Consider the following 8,331-nt stretch of genomic DNA (forward strand, 5'->3'; position numbering starts at 1 on the left):
TCAACACCAAGTCCTATGACATGCCTTCTGAGACAACACAGCCACAGGGATGCAAACCTTATCACGTATGAACTTCTACCTCCAAGTCATAACCCGATTTTGAGATATCAGGAGATAACACAGAATAGATGGACACATTATACAAGGCAACTATGCTGTCTTCTTAAAAAAATTCAATGCCAGACCTGGGGATTTAGCTCAGTGATAGAGCACTGGCCTAGCATGGATGAAGCTCTGGGTTGGATCCCAAATACTACAAAACAACCGCAAAATGTGAATGTCATTAAAGACAAACTGAAAAACTGATTATGGCAGCACAATTCATAAGAGAGAAATCTTCTAAGCAGCCTTTATGTCCATCAAGGCATGAATGGATATAGAAAATATGGTGTTTACACAAGTGGGGTATTAATACTATGTCATATATAAGGATTCTTGAAGCAAACTTGGTAGGAAATTTGTAGGAAAATAGATGCACCTTGAGACCATAATGTTAAGTGAAATAAATCAGACACACAAGCTTAAATATGACATAGTTTCTCTTATATAAGAAACCCAAAATATAAATAAAGAGGAAAATAAAATAAAAATCAGAGAGATAGATTTTTGCAAAAGGGAAGGGGACCAAGAGATGAATGGAGGAGAAAAAGGATGAAGGGAAATGAATGGAAAAAGAATTAAGATGTATTATGTAAATTTACCAACTCCCCAAGAGGAATTCAATCATTATGTACTGCAATAATGTACTAATAAAACTTAATAAAGAAAAATGTAAAATGACATGATAGCAAATTGCAGTGTGTGGGGTCTTGGATCAGGCAGATTAAATGCCATAAAAAATCCCCACTATTGAAGTTCTCTTACAGTCTAGTTGAACTTGTAGGACTCTACGTGTTGATGTCAAGGCATATTTTGCGCCTCCTTCAGTACTACTTCCTGCACATGCGCACTCTTATGTACCTGCACAGCAATGGGCGTGCGTCGTAAGAACATGCGGGCGTCACAGGTGTCGTAAGAACATCCGGGAACTTCCCAACTGGCGCGCACTTGCCGACCGTTAGCAGTACCTTCCGGAGCGGCTGCGGTGCCTGACTGCGGCGGTGGAGTCTCAGTCTTGTGAGAGGTTTCTAAAACTGATGTATGTAAAAAATGTGATTGAGGCCCAGTCCTCCAGACCCCTTTGTACTGAACAAGATTTGAGGGCTTTGCCTCCTCACGTTTCTGTTCGTTCATTTGGTTTGGCTGTAGGTTGGAAGGGAGGGAAGTGGCTGGCGGCCATGGCGAACCGCTCTCCAGGTGGGGCAGCTTTCCGCAGACATGAGGGGCTAGCTGTACTGGGATGGTTCAGACTCAGAGGAAGGGAGGTTTTCCCCAAGACTATGTCCTAGCAGGCTTAGAAAAAGCAGGTAGAGCCACAGAGTAGACATCCAGTGTATGGGTTATTGGCATGTTTAAAAGATTCCAGAACAAACGGAAGTTTTTTTAAAGTTGAGGGAAAACATTAAATGGTCGGTTTGAAAACACCTAGCCCTAGCCAAAGTAAAACTGACAGATCTATCCAGGACCAGGGTATAAGCAACCAATGTTTTAAATTTCGAAGGTAGGGGCCAGGGGTTAGCGCAACAGTGCTGCACCTGCCTGGCAAGCGCAAGGTCCTGAGTTCAATTCTTGGTACCAAAAAAAAAAATCAATGGTAAAAAATGTCAAAGGTTCTCGGAAAGAATAAAAAAATTAAAAAGGAAAAATTATATAAGGCTTTGGTTGAGTGTCCCAGGGTAGAAAACTCACAAGGCTCTCACTGTGCTTGTGTGTGTAATAGTGTGTAATATTTTTAAGGGGAAACCAATAATTATCAAGTCATGTATGAAATCCTCAATTAATTATAGAAGAGATAAGAAACTCCCTCCCTCTGATAAAATCAACTCCTAGATGCACTACAAATATCTGAAAGATTAATAAAAATTTTTGAAGTAGCGGTGCATGGTAGAAGTCCTGATGGTGAAGATAACATTGAAATTAGGATGTAAGTCCAAAACGACTATTTTAAATGTTTTAAAAGCACTACAAACATTAAAAACCAGCAGTTTGCCATACTAATAAATGCCTGGAAGCACACAGACATCACTTTGAGCACCTCTTGTAATGGTAGAGGCCAAAGGTAACTTACTTTAATCTCACAATGTCTCAATAAATTGAGTATTAAAATATTTATGTTTTTTTCTGAAGTATGTATACATTATTTTTGGTGGACTATATGTGAAAACATCATGTTGTACACTTTAAATATGTATAATACAAACATGAGTGTTTCTAAGAACTTTTACTTGCGATTGAAACATTTTATCTATGTGAAAGACATTTAAAAATACACATGTATATGCAATTCCAGTATCTCAGTGACATAATTTCTCATTTGTTTGAAATCTTTTAATATTTTTATCCATATGAACATATTGCTAAGTTGATAAAACTATATTTTATGCACTCATACATTTTACAGATTTTGTAACAATAATTTGGAACCATGCCTCCTTTTTCACTTTTTTGTAGAATTTTTAAGAGCTGTGTTACATCCACTGTATTTGTATATTGCATATTTTAGTTAATCATTTTCTTATTACTAGATGCCAGTGCTATTTTTTGAAATTATAAATAACTCTGCTCTATGCCACACAGAGGGGTGCCTATAATCCTAGAATCAAGAGGCTGAGACAGGAGGATTTTAGAGAGTGCAGCGCCAGTCTGAGCGACACAGTAAGTATAAGGCCATTTTAGATTACATCACAAGATCCTATCTCAAAAAACAAAGCAAAGAGGGCCAGGGATTTAGCTCAGTGGTTTCGCCACCTGCTGTGCAAGCACAAGGACCCAAGTTCAATCCCTGGTACCAAAACCAAACCAAACCAAACCAATCCAACTTCCCAGGTTAATTTGGGCAAGGGATTTAGCTCAGTGGTTTTGCCACCTGCTATGCAAGCACAAGGACCAGAGTTCGATCACCAGTACCAAAAAGAAAAAAAAAGCAAAGAAACAAAAGCTAAGTCTGCTTTGAGTATATTTTTGTATATGGATTTTTCTCCTTTAAAATTTTCATACTTCTTTTATTCCAAGGTATACATATTCTTTTATTGTGTATCAAGTAATATTTTAGTATATTTGGTTTTTCCTTTTTAAACATTATTGAATTGATATTAAATTCTAAAGTTGAAACTTAGAATTGGAGAAATAGAGCAATCCTAAATATAAATTTGGAATAGGGGGATTACTAAGTCAAACAAGTTTATGATACTTGATAAGTATATTCAAAATGTCTCCTTAAACTGTTTTGCCAGTAACATCAGCATGGGTGTGTGCTGCAGTTTTTCTATAGCTTTTCCAACATATGTATTTTCCTGATTTTTAATAGTTTTAATAGATGTCAATTATTTCCTTATTATTATTTGACTTAATTTAACTAGTTTATGTGAAAAAGCTATGGATGTAAAGAGAACAAAAGACAAAATTTGAAGTCATTTAAAAAATCAGATACAAACACTTTGATGTTTAGTCAGTAACTTTGTGGAGAAAAAGTCAGAGTTCTTGGCTCTTATCTTTCCATATGTTATGTCTGTTCCTCTGCTACATACAAAACTGGAAGAATTCTGGACAACTGCTTTATAAAATCAAACTTTAGCTAAGTGAACCATTAAGAATCATCTGGTTAGGGACCAGGGATTTAGCTCAGTGGTTCCACTGCCTGCCTTGCAAGCACAAGGTCCAGTACAAAAAAAAAAAAAAAAAAAAGAATCATCTGGTTAAACCCTTCATTTTAATAAGATTAAATAAAAACCCATTGAGATTCAAATTATTCAAGATTTTTCAATTAGTAGGTGCCAGGGTGCAATTTAAGACCAAGGTTCCAGACCTTTCTATCAGGCATGCTGGCTTTCTGATGCAAATTCCATCTGAGGGCTAATCATGTACCTACAGTTGTCCTTGACATTTAGGCTAAGTGTAAAATTTAGGCTTAGTATACTAATTCTTACTAAATCAAATAAGAGAGTGAATTTCTGTGGTCTTGGACTTATGAGTATAAAGCCAAACCTATATCTGAATAGGTTGCACAAAATGAGAAGCACATGTCATGAACTGTCTCTAATAGGCTTATGCAAAGAATTCTGCAGAAGGTGTCTTAAGCATAGTAATTCCAATGGCAGGTGATTAAATCCTCTGGAAGACTGGATCATCATGATCTTGATTTTTTTCTTGCTATTGATTGTCTTGTTACCTATTCAATATGTTTGTTCACCATTTCTAGACCAAATGAGGAACTGAATTTTACAACTGAAGCAAAGCACCCGTTTATCGTATCACCTTTATCATTGCATTTTCAATCTTTCTGGTTTATAAAATGTCCCCACAACCAGTAACACGAGTCTCAGACTTTAACAATCTTTGACAGCAAAAGGTATACTTCAGATTCGAGCCCAGTTTCCATGGTGTAAGCTCAAATCAGCAAAACTGCAGAAAACTGTCCTTCCTCAAATTATTTCCCTGTTTCTGATGTCCCCAGGTTAGTGCTTAATGAATATTCAGGCCCAGTCACTTTTGACCCCTGCCTTTTCATCTTTCTTCTGGGCAGTAATGCTGCTGGATATCACTGTCTTCCCCTGATGACCACTGAAGATTCATCCTATTATGGTCTCCAAGCAAGGTCATTCCTTCTCCAAATTCCTCATATCTAAAATGTGCTAAAATCATCCACTTTATCTTGAAAATCAAGGAAAAGAAACTTAAAACAGAATAATTTACAACAGCCAGGAGAATTAGATAGGTTTAGAACTGACACATCCAAACTGAAACTATGAAACCCTGCCTCATTCCCACATCCATCCTATGGTAGGGAGGCAGATCAGGGAGGCAAGAGACAGGCGACTCTGCGTACCTCCCTACTGTGGGACTGAGGTCCAATTTTTCCCACCTTAGAGAACGAAGTTCTCCAAACTGTCTCAACCTGGGCCTGGCATTGTTTTACTGCCCTGGAATGTGTTCTTCCCATGATGACTGACAAAAGAAACATCCATTCTCTTGGGGGTAGTGGAAATCCTGTATTTGCTTCACAGCTTACACAAGATAATCACAATAGTAGGTTGTATATATTCTGAAGTTTGGGCTATACATTCTTAAATTTATGCCTTTACAGGAAAAGAAGTCGTACTCCCTATTGGGTTATCTTGTTCTTTGGGAGCTGTTTTACAACTTTGTAAATGATTTATAATAGATAGAAATGCAAAGCATTTATTGTTTATAAACACCAAATTATTTCCTGTCTGACAGAGGAGAGAAGCTCAGTCTCTCTCTCCTATGATGGAAAAGCCAATCTTGCCTCAATTTGCACATTCATTTCACTGTTTTTCCCCTATACATTGGACCCTCAAGGTACGACTGGCCTGACATACGAACAACTTGGGTTAATTAGGTTAATGGACCTAAGTCTGCCTTTTGTTATCTATAGTGTGCACCCAGGTAAATATTCAGATCTCAGCTGTATTGACTTACAACCAACTTGAGTTACAACCAGTCCTTGGAAACCGATTGAGTTTGTAAATCAAGAGTCCACTGTGTTTGTGTCTATTCATTGTTTTTTTTTTTTTTGGTACCAGGGATCGAACTTGAGTCCTTGCGCTTGTGCAGCAGCCAGCAAAACCACTGAGCTAAATCCCTGGCCCTTGTGTCTATTCTTTGGATTCTCTTTTAAACTGGTTAATACCTTAACATTTTTCAAATTAATGAGCAGAGTAAAATCTTTAACAAATGTTTATTTTTGTATAGGAGAATCATGATTTTATCATTTAAAAATTATCTTTTAACACCATGTATGAGATCCTAAAATATGGTTACTCTTTGCTACCTTAAATCTAGTTTAATTCTCATTATATTTTCCTATCAATATGAAGAATACAAAGGATCCAATTTGTGGGTATTATCTCCTCGCATAATACACAGTACACATGCCCATAAACACAACCCCCCCAAATAAGCAATAATGGTTATCCATAAAACAGTTGAAAATCCATGTGTAAGAAGCAAACATTCTCTAGTGCATGGAAGACACAGTTCTGATGATCCATCAGGCAGAATGTGTACTGTCTCAGCTTGAATGGTCTATTTGGGTTACTTCCCCATTTTCAGAAGTCCTTCAGGAATGTAGAATAGATGGTTTCTATTTATACCACGGATTTTTCTTGGCACTGTTAACATTTTGGACCAGACGCTTCTTCAATGTGGGAGCAGTCCTGTGCACTGTGGGAAGCTTAGAAGCTTCGCTGGCCTATACCCATTAGATGGCAGTGTCACATCCCCCAAATGGCTCCAGACACTGCCCTGGCCAAAATTGCTCCACTTGAGAATCCCTGATGTATTTTATGAAAGGACACACAAAATAACTTATCCTATAGAAGAGGGAGGATCTCTCCAAAGACGTCTGTATACTCAATTAACATATATCAGCATGGATGGGTCTCAGTGGTAATATTGTGTGATCACAGCAAGTTACAGAATGATTTGAACAGCATGACCATATTTATGTAAATTTTAAAATCACAAAACTTACAGTGTATATTGCTTATAGGGCCATGGATGTGGGGTGAAAATCATAACACCGTGAACATGAATAGACACCAATTTAATGAGTTTCATTGTGTTTGGGAAAACAGGAAGGAAATTAGGATAGGTTATGTTTAAAAGAAAAGTCAGCTCTTTCTATAATGTTTTTCTCACTTTCAAAATAGGTCAAAAACACTAGTGCAAATGTTACCTTTTTTGATCCGGCTAACTTATATGGAGACATTGTTATTCTACAAACTTTATTTTACAGAAAAAATCCATAAAAAGATATGAAACATGAAGCTTAAATTTTATATAGTACTTTGATGCTGTTATTTTTCAATCATCTGTTTTATATTGTTCATATGACTGCCTTCCTAATTAAGAGTAGCTTTGAATTGGCAGTATTTTATACAGCAATTTTCTGGTTCAGACTCTAATGACAACCATAATATAAACGTTCTCACCTTATATTTGTGGAGTGCTTTATCTTTTCTCAGTACTCTTACATCTGTCTTCTCATTTTGTGTTCACAATTTCTTTCACCAACAATCTTAGTTTCAAATATATTCACCATGTTAATGCAGGTTTCATTTTTCTATTGCAGTTACCTTAAGTTTGGGTTACTGACCCTGAGATACCAGATCCCCGGGCAGTTTACTTAGGAAGTGACCCACAAAACACTGGTAGGTAAAGTGAGACAGGGAGAGAAAGAAGTTAAGAGGCAGCCCGTGTAGAGCAGCTTACTGTTTAGGGCTATTGAGGCTCAATTTGACTCCTTTGTGTAAACTCCTGTGGATGGCTTTCACAATAGAAAGACACAGTGAGTCATTTGTGATAGAAGTTGGCAAAACCAGAAGTACTTATTATCAAGCCCTTTACAAGCATAGTTGGCTAACCTGTGCTCTAGAGCATAAAACTGGGGAAGCATCCATATTTTCAAGAGTTCTGAGAGTTTCCAGTGTGAAGAAATGTGCAAGAAGGAAAATATCCATAAACATTTCATCTTTAAAGAAGTAGGTTAGGGACAAAATAGTACTTCTATAAGAACAAATATTGATCATTTGCCCTAAAAAATGATCAAGATCCAAGCAGACACTTGAGACAGTTATAACTCTACTATGGAATGTGCTGGAAACAGTTCAGGCTTAGGAAATAGTGATCATTCATTGTGCCAAACATCAACTAATTAAAGATTATGGTAGTAATTAGCCAAGACTATGTTCAGTCTGGGAACAGGAAGAGATAGTGGTTGCCAATAATGACTGCAGAAAACTAACGAAGCTTACCTGTCATTCCAGGAGAGGAGAAAACAAAAACAACAAAACTAAAATCCGTGAATGAAAGGGAATATGTAGTGTTCCCTTCCCGTGTCCTCAGGAAAATCTACCTACTGCAGGTAGGTTTAGAAGGTATCTAAAAGTGATAGCTATTTTTGTTAAATTAATAGACTGGTTTTTAGAATTTAGTTTTACATAAATTTGAGTCAATAGTACAGGGTTCCCATAGATTTTCTTTTCCACAGTTTCCCTTAATATTAACATCTTGCATTAGTGTGGTACATTTGATACAGTTAAGGAACCAACACTTTTATATGTTTTATTAAGTAAAGACTATAGTTTACATTAAGGTTCACTCTGTGTTGTGTAATTCTATGAATTTTGACAAATACATAATGTTATATATCCATCCTAATAGTATTGTATGGAATAATTTCTTTAAGCTGAAACTTCCCTGTTCTTCATA

At 36.7% G+C, this 8,331-nt stretch overlaps 1 long non-coding RNA gene across 2 annotated transcripts; it reads left to right on the forward strand.

Annotated features, from left to right (window-relative positions):
* Positions 1-384: 384 nt before the first annotated feature.
* Positions 385-8,077, forward strand: LOC147823632 (uncharacterized). Of its 2 annotated transcripts, XR_015443628.1 has the most exons (4): positions 385-1,138; positions 2,677-2,754; positions 7,193-7,271; positions 7,887-8,077. It is a non-coding gene; the product is annotated as an uncharacterized LOC147823632 (long non-coding RNA). The 2 variants fall into 2 exon arrangements; XR_015443627.1 differs by lacking the exon at positions 385-1,138 and having other exon boundaries at positions 2,463-2,754.
* The last annotated feature ends 254 nt before the right edge of the window (positions 8,078-8,331 follow it).

The sequence above is a fragment of the Heterocephalus glaber genome, unplaced genomic scaffold (genome assembly GCF_053883595.1).
Source record: "Heterocephalus glaber isolate CG9 unplaced genomic scaffold, H.glaber_assembly_v1.0 deba00001572, whole genome shotgun sequence".
In the NCBI taxonomy this organism is placed as follows: Eukaryota; Metazoa; Chordata; class Mammalia; order Rodentia; family Bathyergidae; genus Heterocephalus; species Heterocephalus glaber.